Here is a 24,899-nt window from a genome sequence, read left to right on the forward strand (position 1 = left end):
ATGGATGAATTAACACAAGTAGGCAGATAATAACAAAGTCTGCTGAGCTAAAAGAACATGTTCTAACCCAATTCAAAGAAGCTAAGAACCTTGATAAAAGGTTAGAGGAAATGCTAACTAGAATAACCAGTTTGGAGAAGAACATAAATGACCTGATGGAGATGAAAAACACAGCATGAGAACTTCATGAAGCATACAAAATATCAATAGCTGAATTGATCAAGCAGAAGAAAGGATATCAGAGTTTGAAGACCACCTTGCCGAAGTAAGGCTTGCAGACAAGATTAAAGAAAAAAGAATAAAAAGGAACAAATAAAGCCTCTGAGAAATATGGTGTTCTGTGTGGGAAATGTGCAAGGGGAGAAGAAAAGACACACACAGAGTACCTTTAAGGGTAAACAAGCTTTATCCCATGTAAATGGCAATGCAGATATAATAAGCAAATTGATATCATAAGCAAATTGCAGTGGGAAGGGGAGAAGGGAAAAGAGATGTGTATATATACATATTTACACTCACGAGACTATGGAGGATTCATCACCAGATCAGGAAGCAACAGCCTGGGCTCCAGGGTCAGACACCACACTCACCAGACTATGGAGGATTCACCAACACACTGGGAAGCAACAGCCTGGGCTCTAGAGTCGGCCACCCATTCATGCACAGATAAGCAGAGGTCACTTGAAGCTTTGGCGCAGTCTGGGACCCTAGCTCTTTTTGTAACAAGTTGTTTGGCATGAGGCCAAGTCACGAGGGCCTTTCACGACTGGGCTCAAGTAACACAAAAAGGTCAACTTGTTTTTGCGATTGTCTATTATTTTTCAATAACTAACATATAGAATAGATTGAAATAGAGATTTCTCTGAAACAGCGCTGGATGAACGCCTCAAGGGGCTCACACAACCTGTTCTGGGACTTGGTGACCATTGTTTGTGTCCACATTAAATTGAGTTCAAATTTAATATTTAACTTTTCCACTACATTCACAACTCCTTCTGTATATTGTAAATATGGCACTCAAAAATGTGCATGTTCGTATTCATGACTTTAAATTTCTACTTTATTATCTAGAAAAATATCATAAATAAACTGATGTAGTGGATCTTATGCTGCTCTTTCTTCTCAGAGTTAGAGAATACATTAGAGAACATTTCTATGTTGAAAATTATTTTATTGAATAATTTTAGTCAGTCCTATAAGTCAGAACCAATTGTCTTTACTCTCTAATTTCACCTTAAGTCAAATTAAAAATCTCGCCCATGGCCACTTGGTAAAAATGTGTGTGTATATGTGTGTTTTTCAGGGACCATTGCAATTTAGAGATGTGGCCATAGAATTCTCCCTGGAGGAGTGGCATTGCCTGGACACTACACAGTGGAATTTATATAGGGATGTGATGTTAGAGAACTACAGAAACCTGGTCTTCCTTGGTGAGGATAACTTGAATATATAATTCATAATATACCCTAACGGTTTTATTTCTCCTTTTTGTGAAATGTTTTTTAGTAATTTATTCTTTGCATAAAAGAGTTTCAGATGCCCCTTTTCCAGAAAATCTTCAGAATTTGTTCATTTAGAAAAGAATTTCAAGATGTTTAACCTCTTTTTTTTTGAGACAGAGTCTCGCTTTGTCGCCCAGGCTGGAGTGTAGTGGCACTATCTCAGCTCACTGCAACCTCTGCCTCCCTGGTTCACGCTATTCTCCTGCTTCAGACTCCCAAGTAGCTGGGACTACAGGCATACGCCGCCATGCCTGGCTAATTTTTTTTTTTTTTTTTTTTTGTATTTTTAGTAGAGACGGGGTTTCACTGTGTTGTCCAGGGTGGTCTCGATCTCCTGACCTCGTGATCCTCCTGCCTTGGCCTTTCAAAGTGCTGGGATTACATGCGTGAGCCACTGTGCTCAGCCAAGATGTTTAATCTTAGTCCAAACTTTCCACATGCCTGAGTTGAGCTGTGTTCTTCACTCTAAATTAGTGGTAAGTCTGGAAATTTAGTGGCATAAAATATTGTTGTCCCCACCTGAAAATCTAATTGCCACCACCAACTTTTGATTCAGTCACACCAGGTAGTAAAATTAAAAAATCTACAAGCAAAACCGGGTGCGGTGGCTCATGCCTGTAATCCCAGCACTTTGGGAGGCGGAGGCGGATGGATCACCTAAGGTTGGGAGTTTGAGACCAGCCTGACCAACATGGAGAAACCACATCTCTACTAAAAATGCAAAATTAGCCCGGCATGGTGGCTCAGGCCTGTATTCCCAGCTACTCCAGAGGCTGAGAGAGGAGAATCATTTGAAGCCGGGAGGCAGAGGTTGCGGTGAGCTGAGATCGCGCCATTGCACTCTGGTTTGGGCAACAAGAGCGAAACTGTCCCCAAGAAAAATAAACCTACAAGTTGAAAGTGTTTTCTAAATATCAAGAAATTTCTGTTATGATTTAGTATTTTGGTATTAATTTACTAGGATATTTGATAACATCCTCTCTGCTGAGCACATTACTAGCTTGTAATTGGAGAATATTAGCAAGATTCATGCTATGTATTCTTAATAAAACAGGTATTGTTGTCTCTAAGCCAGACCTGATCACCTGTCTGGAGCAAGAAAAAAAACCTTTGACAATGAAGAGACATGAGATGATTGCCAAACCCCCACGTATGTGGGAGTGAAAATGAATACAACAGATGACACAGATTAGAGGTCCCAAGGTCAAAGAGAAAGCCAGTTTTTAAAATGTGATTTGGGAAGCTGTGTTCCAAAGGAAATAGTTCCTGGGCGCTGTTTTTTGTTTTTGTTGTTTTTTAATTTTGCTCTCACAAAGGGACATCTTCTGTCTCATGCTTTTAAATTCTCTAACGATTCTACTTTTCTTTGGGTGAGCTTCCTTCAAGTCCACAGTGAGAGCGAAAGTCCTCTTCAGGACATATAAAAGACTGCACAATCTGGTTGCTTTTCCATTGTTTTGGGGACACAAATATCTGCATGATTTTGAGAAACTAAACCTATTTTTTAAGTTCTCTTTTTGCATCAGGTCTGAAATGTGTTACAGTAGCAGTTTCTGTTGCATTTTTTGTTCATTTTTCTGCACAGTCCATTCTGTTTTTATTACTATATAGTCTTGAAATATAGTTTGAAATTGTAAGTTTAATATCCTGCTTTGTTCTTTTTCCTCAAGATTGCTTTGGCTATCAAAGTTTATTTTAGTTTCATGTAACTTTTAGAATTGTATTTTCTATTACTAGGAAAAAATACCACTGCAATTCTGATAGGAAGTTTATTGAATCTATAGATCACTTTGAATAATATGGCAATTTAATAATATTTTCCATCCATAGACATAAACTATTTTAAAATTTATTTGGAACTTTTCTAACTTTTTTATTGATTTTATTTTTTTATTGTAAAGATTTTTCACCTCATTGGTTAATTTTTTCTCTGAAATTTATTACTTAATGCTATAGTAACTAAGATTTTTTTCTCCTCTATTTTATCAGTTTGTTTTAAGTTTATGAGACCATACATGTATGTTAGTTTTATATTTTACTAATTTACTGAGTGTATTTATTAGTTTAGGCAGGTTTTAATGTATTGTGTATGGTATTTTAAATATAAGATTGTATGATCTACAAACAGCAACTTTTTACTTACTCTTCTTTAATTTCTTTTTTTTTCTTTTTTCTTTTTTTTTGAGATGGAGTCTCTCTCTATTGGCAGGCTAGAGTGCACTGGCATGATCTCGGCTTACTGCAACCTCCGCCTCCCAGATTCAAGCAATTCTCATGCCTCAGCCTCCTGAGTAGCTGGGACTACAGGTGCATGCCACCATGCTTGGCTAACTTTTTGTATTTTTAGTAGAGATGGGGTTTCACCATGTTGGCCAGGATGGTCTTGATCTCTTGACCTCGTGATCCACCCACCTCGGCCTCCCAAAATGCTGGGATTACAGGTGTGAGCCACCATGCCCAGCCACTTTTCTTCAATTTCAATGGTTTTTTTTATTTCTTTGACAAATTCTTCTGCCACATACTTCCCATGTTACATTAAAATAGAACCATTGACAATGGGCACAATATAGTTATGTATTGGTGTCTGAATCTGATGAAGAAAACACCTCTTCAAGTTTTCATAAACTGATTTCAGAAGGTAAAGATCTTTTATTGAGTCCTTAGGGTGAGGAGATGCCCTCTGAATTTGTAGTGAAGAGGGGTTGTAGCTTGGTCACAAGGCTGCTGGGTCTGCACTAGGGTCCATCTTTAGTTGGCTTGTTACAGGGGCTTGGGTAGTTGTAATTTTTATTTTATTTTTGGACAGACTGAATATCCTTCAGGACTTTGCTCCATAGGGCAGACAATAGGGCATGTTTTTGCAGTCGGGTCTGCATATGGTGGGCGTTGTATCAGGATGTGGATGAGTGTGGCTTTCACTGAGTACCAGAGAGCAAATCTCAGGTAACTGTGTGAGTTTCTATATAGGCAGAACTGACCATAAACTGTGGCTTGGGTAAATGAAACTGAGTCATTGAACTGTTTCAGGGACCACAGTAAAGGCCAAGGTCTGCAGGCCTGCCTACATGGCTGTAAATGGGCACCTTCCTCCAGGTCTCCGGAATGGCCCGATCTCTCCCAGACTGTGGCTGGGAGGAGTTTGGGGTGGTTACAGAGTAAGGTCAGAATTCTCAGTGGGACCAAGTTGGGTGAACTCTATCCTGGTTTGTAGCCAAGAACAGGGATCCTTTAGTTTCCCACCTGAATAAGTGTCTGTCTTCTGAATAGAACATTTTTCAAACTTAAGCTTTAACAGTGTTTCACAACTGTGTCCCTGGATCTCAAATCTCTTAGAGGCACTTATTTTGGAGATGTTGTCTTGCTATATAACGAAGGCTGGTCTCAAAATCCTGGCCTGAAGCAGTTCTCCAACCTTATTGTACCATGTGGCTGTCATTACAGGTGTGAGCCATAATCCCTGGTTCTCTCATAAAGGCATTTTTGTCAGGGATGGCTGACATTTTTTTGCTATAAGGGGATATGAAAATAGGGCACTTTTATTTATTTATTTATTTTCTGTTTAATTTTTTTTTTATTATACTTTAAGTTTTAGGGTACATGTGCACAATGTGCAGGTTAGTTACATATGTATACATGTGCCATGCTGGTGTGCTGCACCCATTAACTCGCCATTTAGCATTAGGTGTATCTCCTAATGCCATCCATCCCCCCTCCCCCTACCCCACAGCAGTCCCCAGAGTATGATGTTCCCCTTCCTGTGTCCATGTGTTCTCATTGTTCAATTCCCATCTATGAGTGAGAACATGCCATGTTTGGTTTTTTGTCCTTGCGATAGTTTACTGAGAATGATGATTTCCAATTTCATCCATGTCCCTACAAATGACAGGAACTCATCATTTTTTATGGCTGCATAGTATTCCATGGTGTATATGTGCCACATTTTCTTAATCCAGTCTATCATTGTTGGACATTTGGGTTGGTTCCAAGTCTTTGCTATTGTGAATAGTGCCGCAATAAACATACGTGTGCATGTGTCTTTATAGCAGCATGATTTATAGTCCTTTGGGTATATACCCAGTAATGGGATGGCTGGGTCAAATGGTATTTCTAGTTCTAGATCCCTGAGGAATCGCCACACTGACTTCCACAATGGTTGAACTAGTTTACAGTCCCACCAACAGTGTAAAAGTGTTCCTATTTCTCCACATCCTCTCCAGCACCTGTTGTTTCCTGATGAACACTTCTCAAAAGAAGACATTTATGCAGCCAAAAGACACATGAAAAAATGCTCATCATCACTAGCCATCAGAGAAATGCAAATCAAAACCACAATGAGATACCATCTCACACCAGTTAGAATGGCAATCATTAAAATAGGGCGCTTTTAATCTTTTCATCTCACTGATGTCACGCTCCTTATACGTTTTTACTTTCTATTTTCTACTTCAAATTTGTTTATAATTTTAGATTCAGATATTTAGGACAATATGCTAGAATTTGCATGGTATGCCTGAAGTAAATTAGATAATTAGTAGGCACTCCATATTTACTAAAATAATTACTTGTAAATTTAAGTTTGTTGCAGGCAAAAAGAATTACAGGATTTTCATTTACTTTTTTCAGCCTCTATCTAAATAATAACATAGTTTATTTCTTAATATTTGTTTTACATATCAGAGGGTCTTACCCTATTATGCAAAATATATATGTATATTTTCTATATTTAACAATGTAAGGCTGGCTATTCTTTGCTTCTAAAGTTGGATTACAGCAGTTTCATTTTGTGTAAGAATAGCATGTATTTAAAACACAAAAAACAACCCTAGTTTCTTTTAAATGCTAATTTATTAAAAGTTTCTTATTAGAATCTTCTATTTATATACTGCATATCCTGTGAAATTTTACTGCCACACAGTGCATGCCAATGATTCAAAATACCTGTATATGATGAGTACATAGTAACAGTTAAATATTGCAGTTACCTAGACAAATTTATTATTATTATTATCATTATTTTTTGAGACGGAGTCTCGCTCTGTTGCTCAGGTTGGAGTACAGTGGCGTGATCTCGGCTCACTGCAAGCTCTGCCTCCTGGGTTCATGCCATTCTTCTGCCTCAGCCTCCCGAGTAGCTGGGACTACAGGCGCCTGCCACCACGCCCAGCTAATTTTTTGTACTTTTAGTAGAGACAGGGTTTCACTGTGTTAGCCAGGATGGTCTTGATCTCCTGACCTCGTGATCCGCCCACCTTGGATCCCAAAGTGCTGAGGTTACAGGCGTGAGCCACCGTGCTCGGCCTATTATTATTATTTTTTGAGATAAGTTACCCTGTCTCACACAGGCTGGAGTGTAGCGGTGCAATCTTGAACCACTGCAACCTTCATCTCCCAGGTGCAAGCAATTCTCGTGCCTCAGCCTCCCAATTAGCTGAGATTATAGGCATGTGCCACCATGCCCGGTTAATTTTTGTATTTTTAGTAGAGATGGGGTTTCACCACGTTGGCCAGGCTGGTCTTAAACTCCTGACCTCAGGTGATCTGCCCCTCCTCTGCCTCCCAAAGTGCTTAGATTACAGGCGTGAACCATCGCACCCAGTCTGACAATTTTTTCATAATGATACATCAATGTGGCATACCAGATTTTATGAGTAAACATTTCTCTTATTATTTTTTTGAATTTCTATATTAGTGTGTTTCTTCAGTTTAGGTTTTTTTTTTTTTTTTTTTTTTTTTGAGATGAAGTCTCACTCTGTCGCCCAGGCTAATGTGCAGTGGCACGATCTCAGCTCACTGCAACCTCAGCCTTATGAGTTCAAGCCATTCTTCCACCTCAGCCTCCTGAGTAGCTGGGACTACAGGTGCGCCACCACACCCGACTAATTTTTTTATTATTATTAGAGATGGCGTTTCACCATATTGGTCAGGCTGGTCTTGAACTCCTGACCTCATGATCTACCCACCTCGACCTCCCAAAGTGCTGGGATTACAGTTATGAGCCACCGCACCCAGCCTCAGCAGTTTATTGTGTCTATTGGTTTTACTTACATATTATAATTTCAGAGAATTTGCAATTCTTTTTGTACAATTTAAGTCAATTTGAGGTTTAACTAAGAGATAAATTATGCATGTTTATCACAATCAGATTACATATGTATGTGTGTTTATCTATAAATATGACCTCAATTTTAGTTATGGCTTACCTTATATTCTTTCTTAGCTGATTTTTGATGGTAGTTTTATCTTGTCTAAGTGAGTAGTCATGGAGATAGTCTTATTTTCACCATGTGTTTAAAGATGAATATATATTGAATATATATTTCCTTTTTTGAGAGAAACACTTTTGTGATTTGAAGGTAATTTTCAAAAAGATTTATAATTTGGATTTTTTTCAGTTTTTCTTGAAAAACGTTGTTTTAAAAACACATAACATAAAATTTACCATCTTAAATTTATTGAAGTGTACATTTCAGGACCAGATGTGGTTGTGGCTGTCATCTGTAATCCCAGGATTTTGGGAGGCCAAGACAGGAGGATTCCTGGGACCCAACAACTTGATACCAGCCTGGGGAACATATGGAGACCCCTCTCTATAAAAAAAGATAAATAATAGCCAAGCATGGTGGTGTGCAGCTGTGGTCCCAGCTACATGGGAGATTGAGGGGGAGTCAAAATTGTGCCAATACAATCCAGCTTGGGTGACAGAGCAAGACCCTGTCTCAAAAAAAGCTGTTCATTTCAGACATGTTAAGTATATTCACATTGTTATGCAAAAGACTTCTAGAGACTTTCCATCTTGTAAAACTAAAACTCAATACCTATTAACAACTGCTAATTTTACCCTCTCTCCAGCCCTTGACAGACAAACCTTCCACTTTCTGTTTTTATGATTTTGACTACTTAAGATATCTCATGTAAGTGGAATCATACAGTATCCATAATGTTGTTTCTGGATTAATTCAGGTGACATAGTATTCTCAATGTTCATCTTAAAATGTGACAAGACTTTTTTTTTTAAGGTGGAATAATATTCCATTGTATGTATATGTTACATTTTTTGATATGCTTATAAATCAAGAGACATCTGGGTTGCTTCAGCCTTTTGGCTTTTGTGAATGCTGGTATAATAAAACAGATTTTCAAATACGTCTTACAGGTCTTGTGTTGCTTTTTTGTTTTTTGTTTTTTTTTTTGAGATGGAACCTCGCTCTGTCACCCAGGCTGTAGTGCAGTGGTGTGATCTTGGCTAACTGCAAACTCTGCCTCCCTGGTGCAAGTGATTCTCCTGCTTCAGCCTCCCAAGTAGCTGAGATTATAGGCACCCACCACCATGCCCAGCTAATTTTTTGTATTTTTAGTAGAGACGGGGTCAGGCTGGTCTGAAACTCCTGACCACAGGTGATCTGCCCTTCTGGCCTCCCAAATTGCTAGAATTACAGGCTTGAGCCATTGCACCTGGCCTTTGTTGCATATTTTGGATATAGATTTATAAATGAGGAACATTTATAACTTCTTAAAATAATGGCTGCATCTTTGCTTTCCACCAACATTCAACATGAGTTTCATTTTTATTGCATCATCAACAGATTTGGTGTTTTTAAAAAAATTTATAGTGGCCATTCGAATGGGTGTGAGGTGATTTTGTTTGTCATTGTGTTTTTTTTTCTCTATAAATTAGTAATTTTGTTTGTCCTTTCAAGTGCTTTTTCTCATTGGTATACTTTTCTAATGAAAATTTTGTTTGTCCATTTCTAAATCAAGTTATTCAACTTTACTGTTTAGTTTTAAGGGTTGTTTATATTTTGAATATTAACTTCTTTCACATGTAATTTGCAAATGTTTTCACCCATTTCCTAAGCGATGTTGTTACTCTTGAATTGTTTTTTGATATGCAGAAATTTCAAAGTCTAGTGTAGTTAAACTTTTCTGTTATTTCATTTGTTGCTCATGCGTTTAATTTCGTATCTAAGAAAATGGTTCCAAGACCTATGTCATGTGTTTTTCCTGTATTTTTTCTAAAATATCTGTTAGTTATTTTATGTCTAAGTATTTTTATGGCTAATTATTTTTATGGCTAAGTACTCGGGAAGTCTCAGCCTCCCGAGTATCTGGGATTAAAGGCACACACTGCCACGTCCAGCTAATTTTTTGTATTTTTAGTAGAGATGGGGTTTCACCATGAGGGCCAAGCTGGTATCGAACTTTTGACCTCAAGTGATCTGCCCGCCTCAGCGGTGCTAGGATTACAGTCGTGAGCCACCGAGCCTGGCCTCAACATCATTTTTTGAAGAGATTATTCTTCTCTATTTTGTGCTCATGGGAACTTAGTAGAAGATCATTTGATCATACACAGAAGGGTTCATTACTGAGCTCTCTATTCTGGTCTTTCATCTGTTTATCTTTGTGTCAGTATCACATTGTTCTGTAGCTTATAACTGTACGTTGTAGTGACATCTTTGAAGAATGAAATTTTTTGACCCCTGAGGAAGAATATGTTGAAGTGTGTTTCATATTCACATAGTTTTGAATTTGCCAGTTTGATTTTTGCTTTTAATTCCTAATTTCATTCAGTTTTTATTAGAAAACAGTGTATAATTTTAGTCTTTTTAAAATAATTGTCATTGTTGTTTTGAGACAAGATCTTACTGTCACCAAGGCTGGAGTGCAGTGGCATAATTCTGGCTCACTGTAGCCTCCGCCTCCTTATTTATTTTGAGACAGAGTTTTGCTCTTGCCGCCCAGGCTGAAGTGTAACGGTGTGATCTCAGTTCACTGCAACCTCCGCCTCCCGGGTTCAAGTGATTTTCCTGTCTCACCCTCCCTGGTAGCTGGGATTACAGGTGCCCGCCACTATGCCAGGCTAATTTTTTTTTTTATTTTTAGTAGAGACTGGGTTTCACCAGCATGGCCAGGCTGGTCTTGAACTCCTGAATTCAGGTGATCTGCCCGTCTCGGCCTCTCAAAGTGCTAGGATTACAGATGTGAGCCACCGTGTCTGGCCTCATTTATTTTTGAGATAGTGTCTCACTCTCTCAACCAGGCTGATTTGCATGGCTCACTACTACCCAAACCTCCCAAACTCAGATGATCCTCTCATTTCAGCCTTTCAAGTAGCTGGGTTACAAGTATGTGCCATCACACACAGGCAGCTTTTTTGTATTTTTTGTAGAGACAGAGTTTTGCCATGTTGCCCAGGCTGGACTTGAACTCCTGGGATCAAGTGATCAGCCCACCTTGGCCTTCCAAAGTCCTAAGGTTAGATTTTATTATATCAAGTAGTTTAATGAATTTATACTTAAAATGATTGCTTGAAGAAATGAAATTGTTATTGCCAGTTATATTGTTATTGTTTTATGTGTTTCTAGTAGTTATATTTTTCTTATTTCCTGTTTTACTTTCTTAATTTTCATTTAATTTTGTACGGCATGCTTTGATTATTTTTTATTTTCTTTTGCATACTTTCTATAAATATTATCTTTGTAATGATCTTGAAAATTGGAGATTACATACATCTTAAAGATAAAACAGTATTTTTAAATCTCATAACAACTTCAATTGAATACAAAAACTATGCCTGCATATTTTCTAGTTTGTTATTGATATTAAAATTATTTTATATAGTGTATCAACAGATTTATGCAAATATTTTTCTTTTTTTTTTTTTTGAGATGGAATCTCATTCAGTTGCCCAGGCTGGAGTGCAATGGCGTGATCTTGGCTCACTGTAACCTTTGCCTCCCAGGTTCAAGTGATTCTCCTGCCTCGGCATTCTGAGTAGCTTGGATTACAGGTGTGCACCAGCATGCCCGGCTAATTTTTGTATTTTTAATATAGATGGGGTTTCACCATGTTGGGTAGGCTGGTCTCGAATCCCTGACCTCGTGATCCACCCACCTCGGCCTCCCAAAGTGCTGGGATTACAGGCATGAGCCACCTATTACTTTTTTTTTTTGAGACGGAGTTTTGCTCTTGTTGCCCAGGCTAGAGTGCAATGGCTCGATCTTAGCTCACCACAACCTCCGCCTCTCAGGTTCAAGCGATTCTCCTGCCTCAGCCTCCCTAGTAGCTGTGATTACAGGCATGTGCCACCATGCCTGGCTAATTTTGTATTTTTAGTAGAGACAGGGTTTCTCCATGTTGGTCAGGCTGGTCTCGAACTCCCGACCTCAGGTAATCCGCCCACCTCGGCCTCCCAAAGTGCTGGGATTACAGGCATGAGCCAGCATGCCCGGCCTACTTTTTCCCTATGTTTTAAGATTCCTTTCATGAGTACATTGATCTACTTGATCGTATCCAATAAGTTTTGCATTCCACGTTTTAATTTTTTTGCAATTTAACTTTTTTTGTTATATATTTTTGGGTATGCCACATCATACCAGTTAATTGTGTTTTGAGTTTTTAGTTTATATGTGACAATGTTTAACTATGTACAATTTAAGACTGTTCCGCAAAATTAAATATGAATAAACCATATGTCTATTGCCAATATAATTATTTCTATGTTTGTTTGCCTGGATAAATATTTTCCCTGTAGTTTTCTGTCACTTGTTCTCTATACCTTCATTAGAAATAATTGTTTTTTACTGCCTGTAGTCCTCTGTTTCCTTACTAATATTCTGCCTTATTTTATTATTATTACAGAAAGTGGGGTATTGAAAGATCCTACTAGAATTATATTGCTCTGTGTGTATTCACTTTTATTAATATTTGCTTTATATATTTGAAACCCTAATCTGAGACACACACACGCAAATACACACATGTATAAACAAAGTTGTCATAGGTTCCCAGTGAATGAATCTATATATTGTTTAATGTCCTTATTTGTCTTTTGGCTTAAAGTACATTTTATAAAATATGACAATTTTTGACTTAAGATGTAGCTTGTGTAATATTATTTTGACCTCTTCTGTTCTCATTTTCTGAAAGAGAAAATCTTACTAATGTTATTTTATTAATTATTTTATTTGATTCTTGTATCTTTGTCTCTCGTTTTCTCTTTCAGTCTTTTTTGTGTTTTTTTTTATTTTTGTGTTGATATGCTTTCAGTTTTTTCTTGTTTTCTTTTGTGTATCTATACAGATATTTTCTTAGTGGTATCTTGGGGAATTACATAAAACCTCTAAAAGATCCAAAAATGTATTTGAATGTGGTAAAAAATTAACTTCACTTGCATACAAAAATTCTTCACCATTACATCTGCCTTCAACTTTGTTATTGATTTTGCAAATTATATTTTTATGTTGTATATTTATTAACAGTTGTCTATAATAATTTCTATAGTTTTATCTTTTAAATTTTAGAGAATAATTAAAAATGTTTTCTGCACCATTTTGATAATGTTAAGAAATTCCATTTGTGTGTATGTACGTATCTTTCCCAGAAAGTTGCATATTTTCATATGATTATGTGTTGTTCTCTTGCATTATGGTATTTTCAGTGGAAGAAACTCCTTTCAGTATTTTTGATATGTAGGGCGTATGTAGTGCCAACATACTTTCTCAGGATTTGGTTATTTTATTTTGTTTTTATTTATTTATTTTTGTTTTTGAGATGGAGTCTCCCTCTGTCACCCAGGCTGGAGTGCAGTGGCATGATCTTTGCTCACTGCAACCTCCGCCTCTTCTGCCTCAAGCGATTCCTCTGCCTCAAGATGCCTGCCATCACGCCTTGCTAATTTTTGTATTTTTAGTAGAGATGGGATTTCACCGTATTGGCCAGGCTGTTCTCGAACTCCTGACCTTATGATCTACCTGCCTCTGCCTCCCAAAGTCTTGGGATTACAGAAGTGAGCCACCGCACCCAGCCAGGATTTGGTTATTTTGGACGGACTTCTTTTTATTTGGTAGTACAATTTTGCTGATGGTATTCTTACTTGACAGACTTTTTTTTTTATTATTATAACTTTAACAATATCACAGTTTCCTTCTGACCTGCAAAAATTTTTTTTTTTTTTGAGACGGACTCTTGCTCTGTTGCCCAGGCTGGAGCGCAGTGGCGCGATCTTGGCTCACTGCAAGCTCCGCCTCCCAAGTTCATGCCATTCTCCTGCCTCAGCCTCCTGAGTAGCTTGGACTACAGGCGCCTGCCACCATGCCTGGCTAATTTTCTGTATTTTTAGTACAGACGGAGTTTCACCGTGTTAGCCAGGATGGTCTCGATCTCTTGACCTCGTAATCTGCACGCCTCAGCCTCCCAAAGTGCTGGGATTACAGGCGTGAGCCACTGTGCCCAGCCAAAATTTTTTTTTTTATAAATTCACTTGTTATCATATAAGACGATGCTTATAAATGACACATCATTTTTATATTACAGCTCCCAAAATTCTGTGACTTTTGAAATTTTGCTTATATGTGTGTTTGTTATAAATATCTTTGTGTGTATCCTAGTTTGTTCAGCCTCTTCATGTTTACATCATTGTTAAAGAAATTTTTCAGTTAATTTTAATATTTTTTATATCTGTAATTTTTGTTTTTTGCTATTTTAATATTTCTTGTTGTTATACTAATTTTTCTGATCTTCAGTAGTTGTCTGTGTTCCTATTTAACTTACTGAATATTACTGAATTATTTTATTTTTTATTTTTTCTGAGACAGAGTCTCTCTCTGTCACTCAGGCTGTAGTGCAGTGGCACCATTTCGGCTCACTGCAACCTCCATCCCCCAGGTTCAAGCAATTCTCCTGCCTCAGCCACCCGAGTAGCTGAGATCACAGTTCCCTGCAACCACGTCTGGCTAATTTTTTGTATTTTTAGTGGAGATGGGGGTTCATCATGTTGGCCAGGCTGATCTTGAACTCCTAACCTCAAATGATCCACTCACCTCAGCCTCCCAGAGTGCTGGGATTACAGGCATGAGCCACCACACCTGGCCTATTTTATTTTATTTTTGAGACAACCTTTCTCTGTTGCCTAGGCTGGAGTGCAGTGGTACAATCTTTACTCACTGCAGACTTCCCCTCCTGGGTTCAAGCAATTCTCATGTGTCAGCCTCCCAGGTAGCTGTGATTACAGGCACATGCCACCATGCCCAGCTAATTTTTGTATTTTTAGTAGATATAGGGTTTCACCATGTTGGCCAGGGTTGTCTCAGACTCCTGACCTCATGTGATTTTCCCACCATGGCCTCCCAGTGTGTTGGGATTACAGGAATGATCCACCAAGCCTGGCCTATTCAATTTATTTGAAATTTTAAAAATTACTTTATATAGTTTTTATGGTTGCTTTTGAAAATTTTATTATTTTTTTGATGGGGCCATGTTTTTCTAATAGTTTGTATTCATTGTAATCTTTGATTGTGATTTGGACATTAAGAAAAAGCTACCTGTTACAACCTTTAAAATACAGCTTTGTCCCAGCATCGTCTGAAATCAATTGTCTTGGCTAGAGAGTCTTTGAATTTCTCAAACGTGTTTTTAGGATGTGTCTTGTCTAAAATTTTGTGTTTATTGTTAAATTGGCTTATTCATGTTTCTTCTTAATAATCAGTAATCACTTGCTACACTTATTCCCTGTTTGGGGTAGTGCAGTTTCTCTGCTTCTGTAACATTTACCTTAGAGTCAGCAGACTCAAACTGTCATTCCAACATATATCACCATTTCTTTCAGCATTTTATGTCATGGAAGACATTAACCAGTGTCTAAATAAGCCCCTAAAAGGCAGAAATAAAGATGTATGTGCCAATATTTTTCTTCTTATTTATTTTTTTTTAAAGAAACCAGGAGTTGGCAATTTACATTTGTGTGTGTGTGTGAGACAGACTCTCATCCTGTTACCTAGGCTGGAGTGTAGTGTCATGATCTGGTCACTACAATCTCTGCCTTTACAGCTCAAGCAATTCTCCTGCGTTAGCCTCCCAAGTAGCTAGGATCACAGGTACCTGTTTCCATGCCTGGCTAATTTTTTGTATTTTTAGTGTCATGGGATTGATAAGGAATCAGAGAGACCAATGGGGTTCAGGAGGATATTTATTCTTTAGGTGCACCAGCCCAGTTGGATTAATATCCAAAAGACTGAGCCCTGAACAAAGAGTTAAGTTACCTTTTAAGCATTTTGTGGGTTGAGGGGGGAGATCTGTGCAGGGGGAAGCATATTATAGAAGCAAGAAGCAAAGATAGTTATTGAATTAAATGAGACATGCATTACATTATTTTTTACTTTTTAAGGAAAAACATGTTTTACAACTTGAGTTTATCTGTCTAGCGACCTTGTAGCTACACAGCTAGAGAAACAGCATCTTTATAATGTCTAGGAAAGGAGGAGAGATAAGGCTCACTAGCCACAGAAAAACAGGCAGTTAATTTTTAAAGGACTCCAGCTCTTTCTCCTTCTCAGGGGGAGTTGGGTTTTCTTACATATAATTGAGTTTTTGCATACACATTTTAAAATTTCTTTTAATTCCTGTTCCATTCCCCACTTTGGTGCTTTTTATAACAAAGGTGTTAATAGAAAGCCCCACTATTTGTCACCTCTTTGCAGAGCTGAGCTTCTTCTACGGGCAGCAGCTGATATCTGGTTAATGCCATCAACTGTGCAGTAGTGTGTCGGGTTATTATTGCCTCTATAGTTGATTGAATACTTCTAAAAAACAGGGGTAAAAGGCAAGGGAGGATAAGGCAGATGCCAAGAATAAGCAAGAACTTACCAATGAGGGTTCTGAATCCTCTAAAGGATGAGAACCATTCCTTAAACAAGAAATCCGGGGACCACCCGGACCAAGTCTGAACTGGAACATGGGCCATTCTAGTTGTGATTTTTATGACAGCTCGACCATTATCATCGACTTTTAGGCAACAGTTGGTTAAATTAAATTTTTTATATACTCCTCCTTCTGAGGCTAAGAGGTAATTTAAAGCCAGTTTATTTTGATATATATTTGTGTTGCTTGTATTGCCAATAAATCTAATGCCCTTGATGTTTTATTGGTTATGATTTCAAGGACTGCCTGCAATCTTATGATGAGATTGAGCATATAGATTGGGGTGTGGTACCCCCAATGACCCGTCTTGTGCCCAGGTAGCTGGCCCGTAATATTTAATGGTTCTTTCAGGAGGCCATTTATTTATTTATTTTTTTGACATTTGTGTCTATTTTTGTGATTATGCTTTTTTTAGTTCTTTATTTTTATCATAAACTGGATATTTTAAGAGTTTGCTTTAGAGGAATTAGAAAGAAGGATGGCTTGATTGTTCCTAACACACATGCCCCTGTCCATTTGGCTGGCAGCTGCCAATATGCTCGTGCTCCACAGATCCAATATAGGCCAGAGGGTGCCTTCCAGGTCCCCAAGGGGCTGATCTGTTAAATCTCTCTGGCTTGAGGACACTTTATTTACCGTGTCCACAAGGCAATGGAGGGGGCCTCCTGCCACTGACTCAATGAGGAGCAAGGTAGCCGGGTTTAGGGTATTCACAGTCTTTAAAGTCAGTTTATTAGCTTCCTGCACCAGTAGGGCAGTGGCAGCTAGGCTTTAAAACAAGGAGGCCATCCAAGTGCCACAGAATCTAATTGCCTGGATAAGTATGTCACTGGGCAATGCCATGACCTTATGGCTTGAGTTAGGTCCTCTATGTCCTCCCTTTCACTTGTGGACATACAAGAAGAAAAGCTTAGTTAGTTAGATCTGGTAGCCCTAAAGCTGGGGCCTCAGTCAAGGCTTCTTTGATTTCTTTAAAAGCCTTCTCTTTGTTGGCCTCCTGGAGGAGGGGTTCCTTTTTGCCTCCTCTTTGTGGCTTTGTATAATAACTTAGCGATGAGCCAGAAATTTGGAATCTAAATGTGGCTGAGCGTTGCTGCCCCTAGGAAATCTCTTATTTGATGCCAGGTGGTTGGAGTAGGAAGTGCATAAACAGCCTGCTTTTTTTCACTACTAAGCCATTTTTCCTCTTGGCTTATATGAAAGCTTAATTAAATACTGGAAATTTTTAGAGTAGATTTGAGCTTTTTTTTCTGACACTTTATATCCTGCCTTCCACAGCAGGTGCAGGGGATCTTGGGTTTCTCCTGGGTGCAGTAGCCCTTGGCTGGTGATTTTTTTTTTTTATACTATGGACTTAACCATTCTTCTTATCCTTTTGACATTCATTTTTCCAGTGTCCTTTCCTTTTGCACCATGCACATTAATCTCTCTCTAGCCTCAGCCAGCTTTTAAACTCCTCTCCAGACTAGCCTTTTCCATGACCGCGTTCATGCTCACATCCATGCCTCCTTGCAAAGCTAGCTTCTCTTCCCGTAAGGGCTGCTGCTAGTAAATTAGTCTTTTTTAAGCCTCTGATCAGCCTTCTGATCTCAGTTAATGTACACCTTGGTAGCCACTTTAATAAGCTGAGTAGCGTTCACACCTACGGAGCTTTTAACTTTTGCAATTTATGCCCGATATCTCCCTGGGCCTGCCTTACAAACACCATATTTACCATGCGCTGATTTTCAGCATCCTCAGGGTTAAATGAAATGTACAACCAAAATGCCTCACAAAGTGTTTTATAAGACTGGCTGGTGCTTTCTTCTGCACCCTGGAGCACCTCTGAGATTTTTTATATTGGTTGCCTTTTTCTTTTACCATCCTGTAGACTTTGCAGAAGTGTTTCTCAGCACCTTTATAGATGTTAAAGCTGGACTGCATCATCTGGGTCCTAGTGGGGGTCCTCTTGTCTGCTTAAGAGGTATAGGGCACAGCCAGACCTGAGATGGCCTATCTGACTTCTCAAGACTTTTACTTTAACTTCTTGGAGCTTTGATTTCTCCTTCTCAGGTGAGACTGGGAGCATGTATCCCTTTGAACTTAACTCCTTAGGGGCAGTTAGCTTTGGTAAAGGGGGTAGATTGGAATGTAGGCAGAAGGGGTCTCTATTCCCTCCTGTGGTTCTTTTTTTTTTTTTTTCTTTTTGAGATGGAGTCTCACTCTGCCACCCAGGCTGGAGTGCAGTGGTGCGATCTCGGCTCACTGCAAGCTCTGCCTCCAGGGTTCACACCATTCTCCTGCCTCAGCCTCCCGAGTAGCTGGGGCTACAGGCGCCTGCCACCACGCCTGGCTAATTTTTTGTATTTTTAGTAGCACAGTTTCACTGTGCTAGCCAGGATGGTCTCGATCTCCTGACCTCGTGATCCACCCGCCTCGGCCTCCCAAAGTGCTGGGATTACAGGCGTGAGCCACCACGCCCGACCTCCTGTGGTTCTTGCAAAACCAGTTTTTTTGCCTTTCCTGAGACTTTTCTTTTGTCTCCATAGCTGCCAGGGCAGCTGATTTTTTACTTTCACTTTTGGCTCAGGGGTGCCACAAGCCTCTCTGACTTTCCTTTTAACTCTGTAGCTGCCAGCACAGCTGATTTCTCTTGGCATGAGCTGCGAGCATTCCACAATAAACTGCTAGGCAGTGCTGCATTCATTTAGCCATGAGTCAATATAAAGACTAGGTCTGAATGCCCTGGCTGTCCTTCAACTCTAGTCACCACCTTAAAACACACAGCCAATTTCTCTATAGTGTCTTCAGCCAGCCATCTGACACTAAAAGCGGGCTATTTTAATTCATAGTATGCCCGTAACTTTTGAACATCCAGTTTTATCCCATAATCACCTCTAAATCCTTTTTAAAAATTCTTTATCGTGCACTTCAAAGTAGTTGGTTTTGATGCTTTCCCTCCCATTTCCTCCCTTGTGGCACACTTTCACTCTCACTTTCACTCTTGGGTCCACTAGACCAGGTCCTATTACGGGAGTTTCAGATGCTGCTTAGCCAGGATCATGCCTTCCCCTGTCACAGCCTGCTGTGGCTATGAAGCTGGTCCTAACAGCCGTATGCAACGTCCTAGGTCTGATTTCTCCCACACTCACCTCCGAGCACACAGCCCATGCTAAGGGATCTGTGCCTCCCCACATCACTCCCTGCATTGGCCTTTCCCAAGACCGTCTCTTTCACAAACTTTCATGCACCTCCCCTGCCCCAGGACTCCTCACTGGATGAAACGAGCCTTTCACGTCCTGGGTGAGCCTAGTTAGACTCCCACATTCACACACATACACACACCACTTCTACCCCAGGACTCCTCATCAGATGAAACGAGCCTCTCTCCTGTCCCGGGTAGGTTCACACACACCCACACACTCCCAGTTGGGGTGGGAAGCCACTCTTGCCACCCTGCCAGCAAGCTCTACCTTGCTGCACTTGCCACTCTATCGGCCCATTTTCTCCTTTTTTCCAGTTCCAGTGTTAGTGGGGACACAAGATTCATCCAAATTGGCAAGCCACTCCTGCCACCCTCAGCCACTCTGGGTTGCATTAGTGGTCAGTTCCTGGGAGGTGATTAAGCTCCCCTTCATCCTTATGGGACAGGCTTTCCTGCCTTGGGCCCTTCTTACCACAGTTCCTCAAGTGCTGATATTGTCCTGCAGCCCCGTCCCCAGTTCCGTTGCACTGCTGGGCAGGGTGCCAGGATGTGGGGAGAGCCGGTTTCCATCTGGGTGAAGTTCCCCTGTGGCGCACCTTGGATGCCGGGTCTCCCCCGGCCCTGGGGCTCTAGTCCCACAGGCAAAGGAGAGAGTAAATCTGTTATCTCCAATCCCAGATGAGCCCCCAGAAATTTTACAGGATTGTTAAGGAATCAGAGAGACCGATAGGGTTCAGGAGGATATTTATTCTTTAGGTGCACCAGCCCAGTTCGATTAACATCCAAAGGACTGAGCCCTGAACAAAGAGTTAAGTTACCTTTTAAGCATTATGTGGGGTGGGGCGGGGGGAGGTCTGTGCTGGGGGAAGCATATTATAGAAGCAAGAAGCAAAGATAGTTATTGAATTAATTGAGATTTGCATTACATTATTTCTTACATTTTAAGGAAAAACGTATTTTACAACTTGAGTTTATCTGTCTAGTGACCTTGCAGCTGCTCAGCTAGAGAAACAGGGTCTTTATAATGTCTGGGAAAGGAGGAGAGATAAGGCTCACTAGCCATAGAAAAACAGGCAGTTAATTTTTAAAGGACTCCAGCTCTTTCTCTTTCTCGGGGGGAATTGGGTTTTCTTACATATAACTGAGTTTTCACTTACACATTTTAAAATTTCTTTTAATTCCTGTTCCATTAGTAGAGATGGGGTTTCACCATATTGGTCAGGCTAGTCTCAAACTCCTGACCTAAGGTGACATTCCCACCTTGCCCTCCCAAAGTGCTGGGATTACAGGCATGAGCCATCAAGCCTGGCCAGCAATTTACTTTTCTTTTCTTTTTTTCTTTTTTCTTTTTTTTTTTTTTGAGATGGAGTCTAACTCTGTCGCCCAGGCTAGAGTGCTGTGGCATGATCTTGGCTCAGTTCACTGCAACCTCTGCCTCTTGTATTCAAGCATTTGTCTGCCTTAGCCTCTCGAGTAGCTGAGATTACAGGTGCCTGCCACCATGCCCAGGTAATTTTTTGTATTTGTAGGAGAGATAGGATTTCACCATCTTGGCCAGGCTGCTCTTGCTCTCCTGACTTCATGATCCACCCACGTCAGCCTCCCAAAGTGCTGGGATTACAGGCATGAGCCACAGTACCCAGCTTGCATTTTATTTTAAAGGCACAATGTTATACTGGAGAGCAGGAAGAGCTGTGTTGGGTACAAGTAACAGACTTTTCTTTTTCTTCTATGTGGCTCTTTGCATTGTGCTCATCTGGAGTCCTTTATACACTTAAGTCATTTATAAATTTTTTACAAAATGTCTTTTGGTCAGTATGTTTTTGTTATATTTATATGTCCAGGAAGAAATTACAGCTTGTGGTATTTGATATGTCATCTTGCTTATGTAGTTGTATAATTTTATAGGTTAGATCTGTAAAGTATATTTATCTGAGTCTAGTAATTGAAGTAATGTGTTTTTATTATTTCTTTCAGTTATGTGTTCTCATTTTGAGCAAGACCTTTGGCCAGAGCAAAGCATAAAAGATTCTTTCCAAAAAGTGATACTGAGAAGGTATGAAAAATGTGGACATGACAATTTAGAGTTAAAAAAAGGCTGTGAAAGTGTGGATGAGTGTAAGGTGCACAAAGGAGGTTATAATGGACTTAACCAATGTTTCACAACTACCCAGAGCAAAATATTTCCATGTGATAAATATGTGAAAGTCTTTCATCAATTTTCAAGTACAAATAGACATAAGAGAAGACATACTGAAAAAAAACCTTTCAAGTGTATAGAATGTGGCAAAGCTTTTAACCAGTCCTTAACCCTTACTACACATAAGAAAATTCATACTGGAGAGAGACCCTACAAATGTGAAGAATGTGGCAAAGCCTTTAAGTGCACCTCTCACTTTACTACACATAAGATAATTCATACTGGAGAGAAACCCTACAAATGTAAAGAATGTGGCAAAGTTTTTAACCATCCCACAACCCTTTTTTCACATAAGAAAATTCATTCTGGAGAGAAACCATACAAGTGTGATAAATGTGTTAAAGCCTTTACTTTATCCTCAACCTTTAGTAAACATGAGATAATTCACATGGGAGAGAAACCCTACAAATGTGATAAATGTTTCAAAACCTTTCTCTGGTCTTCAAGCCTCTTTAAACATAAGATAATTCATACTGGAGGGAAACGTGAAAAATGTTAAGAATGTGGCAAAGCTTTTAACTGGTCCTCAGCCCTTAATAAACATAAGATGATTTATATTGGACAGAAACACCACATAGTGAATAATGTGACAGATCTTTTAAGTGCTCCTCAACCCTTAATTAATACTGGAGAGAAGACCTATGAGTTTGATGAATGTGGGAAAGCCTTTAACCAGCTTTCAACTCTTACTAAATATGAGAATTTATTTTTATGTTATGTTATGTTATGTGTTATGTTATGTTACGTTACGTTACGTTACGTTACGTTACGTTACGTTACGTTACGTTACGTTACGTTATGTTATGTTATGTTATTTGAGATGGAGTCTCACTCTGTTGCCAGGCTGGAGTGCAGTGGCGATCTTGGCTTACTGCAACCTCCAACTCCTGGGTTCAAGCGATTCTCCTGCCTCAGCCTCCCGAGTAGCTGGGATTATAGGTGTGTGCCACCATGCCTGGCTAATTTTTGTATTTTTAGTAGAGATGGGGTTTCACCATGTTGGCCAGGATGGTCTCGATCTCCTGACCTCGTGATCCGCCCACCTCGGTCTCCCAAAGTGCTGGGATTACAGGTGTAAGCCACTGCACCCGGCCTAAATATGAGAATTTATATGGAACATAAACACTGCAAATATAAATTATGTAACAAAGCTTTTAAGGAAGTTCTCAACACTTATTACACATAATTCGTACTGGCAGAAACGCTACAAGTGTGAGGAATGTGGCAAAGCCCATAACAAGTTCTCAATTCTTTTTTTTTTTTTTTTTTGAGATGGAGTTTCACTCTTGTCACCCAGGCTGGAGTGCAATAGCATGATCTCACATCACTGCAACCTCCGCCTCCTGGATTCAAGCCATTCTCCTGCCTCAGCTTCCCAAGTAGCTGGGATTACAGGTTTCCACCACCACACCCAGCTGATTTTTATATTTTTAGTGGAGATGAGATTTCACCATGTTTGCCAGGCTGGTCTCAAACTCCTGACCTCAGGTGATCCACCTCACTTGGCCTCCTAAAGTGCTGGGATTACAGACCTGAGCCACCATGCCTGGCCACAAGTTCTCAGTTCTTAAGAGACATGGCGATAATTCATGCTGAAGAGGAACTCTACAAACCTGAAAAATGTGACAGTCTTTTCACCAACACCTCAAACTTCTGTCTATATAAAAATAATTATACTAATGTGAAACCCTAGAAATATATGAAATGTGACAAAGCATCTATATGGTTGCCACGCTTGATTTTAGGTAAGATGATTTATACTGCCAAAACCCCTACCAGTGTAAAGAATGTGGCAAAACTTTTAATCAGTGCTTACACCTTATTTCACAGGAAAGCTATTATCCTTGAGAAAAATTGTACAAATATAAAGAATATGGAAAAGCCATTAATGCCTGGTCACATCTTACTCAACAGGAGGTTCATAGTTAATAAAAGCACTAAAAGTGCAATTACTGTCAAAAAATCTTTCAGAAAATATAGGCCTTTAAAATGAAGAAGAATATTTATTCTGAAGATAGCCATTACAAATATAATGGGGTTGTAGTACCTTTACTTGTATCACAGATCTTATTGCTCACATTTGTACTAGATGAAAACCCTGAAGCAGTTGCTCCAGCTTTGTTCAACATCAGGGAATTTATATTGGAGAAGAGTCCTGCAAATGTAATGAATTTGGAAAGACTTTTTTTTTTTTTTTCAAAAACTACAGCTTAGAAAACACCAGAGAGTTTATACTAAAATATATTTGTGCAGATGCAGTAAATATGAAAAAATATTTAATTCAAAATTGATTCTATGTAAATATCAGAATTTACAGTAGAATAAGGCACTGACACTTCACACATTACACTAAATCAGTGTTGAGTATAAAAACTAATCCACAGCTAAAGCTGTTAATTATTTGTAGATAAACTATTTGTAAAGCTGTTAGACAAATTATAGGATTAGGTTTGTTGCAGCATTGTAATTACATTGAACGTATACTTGTTTCCTTGAAAAAATTTTTTGAAAAGTGAATAATGATGTAATACAGCTTTGAAATTACTTTATGCTGTTATTTTATTCCTATTGTATTCACATATGAAAGCCTGTGATCAATTGTTGCTGCATCAGAGATATTAGAGATTCTTTTTTATTAGTTGGGCATTATGTACAACCTTTTCTATAAATGAGTAAGGACATGGCCAGGTGCAGTGGCTCACACCTGTAATCCCAGCACTTTGAGAGGCCGAGGTGTGTGGATCACCTGAGGTCAGGAGTTCGAGACCAGCCTGGCCAGTAGAGAAACCCAATCTTTACTAAAAATACATAATTAGCTGGGTGTGGTGGTGCATGCCTGTAATCCCAGCTACTTGGGAGGCTGAGGCAGGAGAAGCGCTTGAACCCGGGAGGCGGAGGTTGCGGTGAGCTGAGATCATGCCATTGCACTCCAACCTGGGCAATAAGAGCAAAACTCCATCTCAAACAAAAAAAAAAAGAGTAAGGACATTAAAATGTAAGAAGCATGATGAAAATGTAAGTGGAGAGACTCTTTGTAGTTAACTTATATTAAGTAATGTGTAAGGTGAGGGTTCATGTTCTCATTTGTATAATCCTAGCCTATGACTTAATGTTGACGCTTTGCTTTATCTTTTGGATGGCCTAACCTAAATTAATATGTACACAGAACATTTTAAAACTTTCTTTTTTCAAAAATCATAAGGAATTCCTTTATTAATAGACAAAGATAAAAAAATAAGGTGGGGTTCAGAGTAATACTTTACATTATAGTGAGAGGAAGAAATTATTAATTATAGTTAAAAGTATTAAAATAAATTAG

The 24,899-nt window shown here is 39.2% G+C and overlaps 1 protein-coding gene and 1 pseudogene across 1 annotated transcript in view; one reads left to right on the forward strand and one right to left on the reverse strand.

Moving 5' to 3' along the window:
- Positions 1-23,428, forward strand: LOC129020274 (zinc finger protein 737-like; annotated as a pseudogene).
- LOC129020575 (zinc finger protein 506) overlaps positions 1-24,899 on the reverse strand; it is a 112,887-nt gene that overhangs the window by 39,231 nt on the left and 48,757 nt on the right. The window lies entirely within an intron of this gene.

This window comes from Pongo pygmaeus, chromosome 20, assembly GCF_028885625.2.
Source record: "Pongo pygmaeus isolate AG05252 chromosome 20, NHGRI_mPonPyg2-v2.0_pri, whole genome shotgun sequence".
Taxonomy (NCBI): domain Eukaryota; kingdom Metazoa; phylum Chordata; class Mammalia; order Primates; family Hominidae; genus Pongo; species Pongo pygmaeus.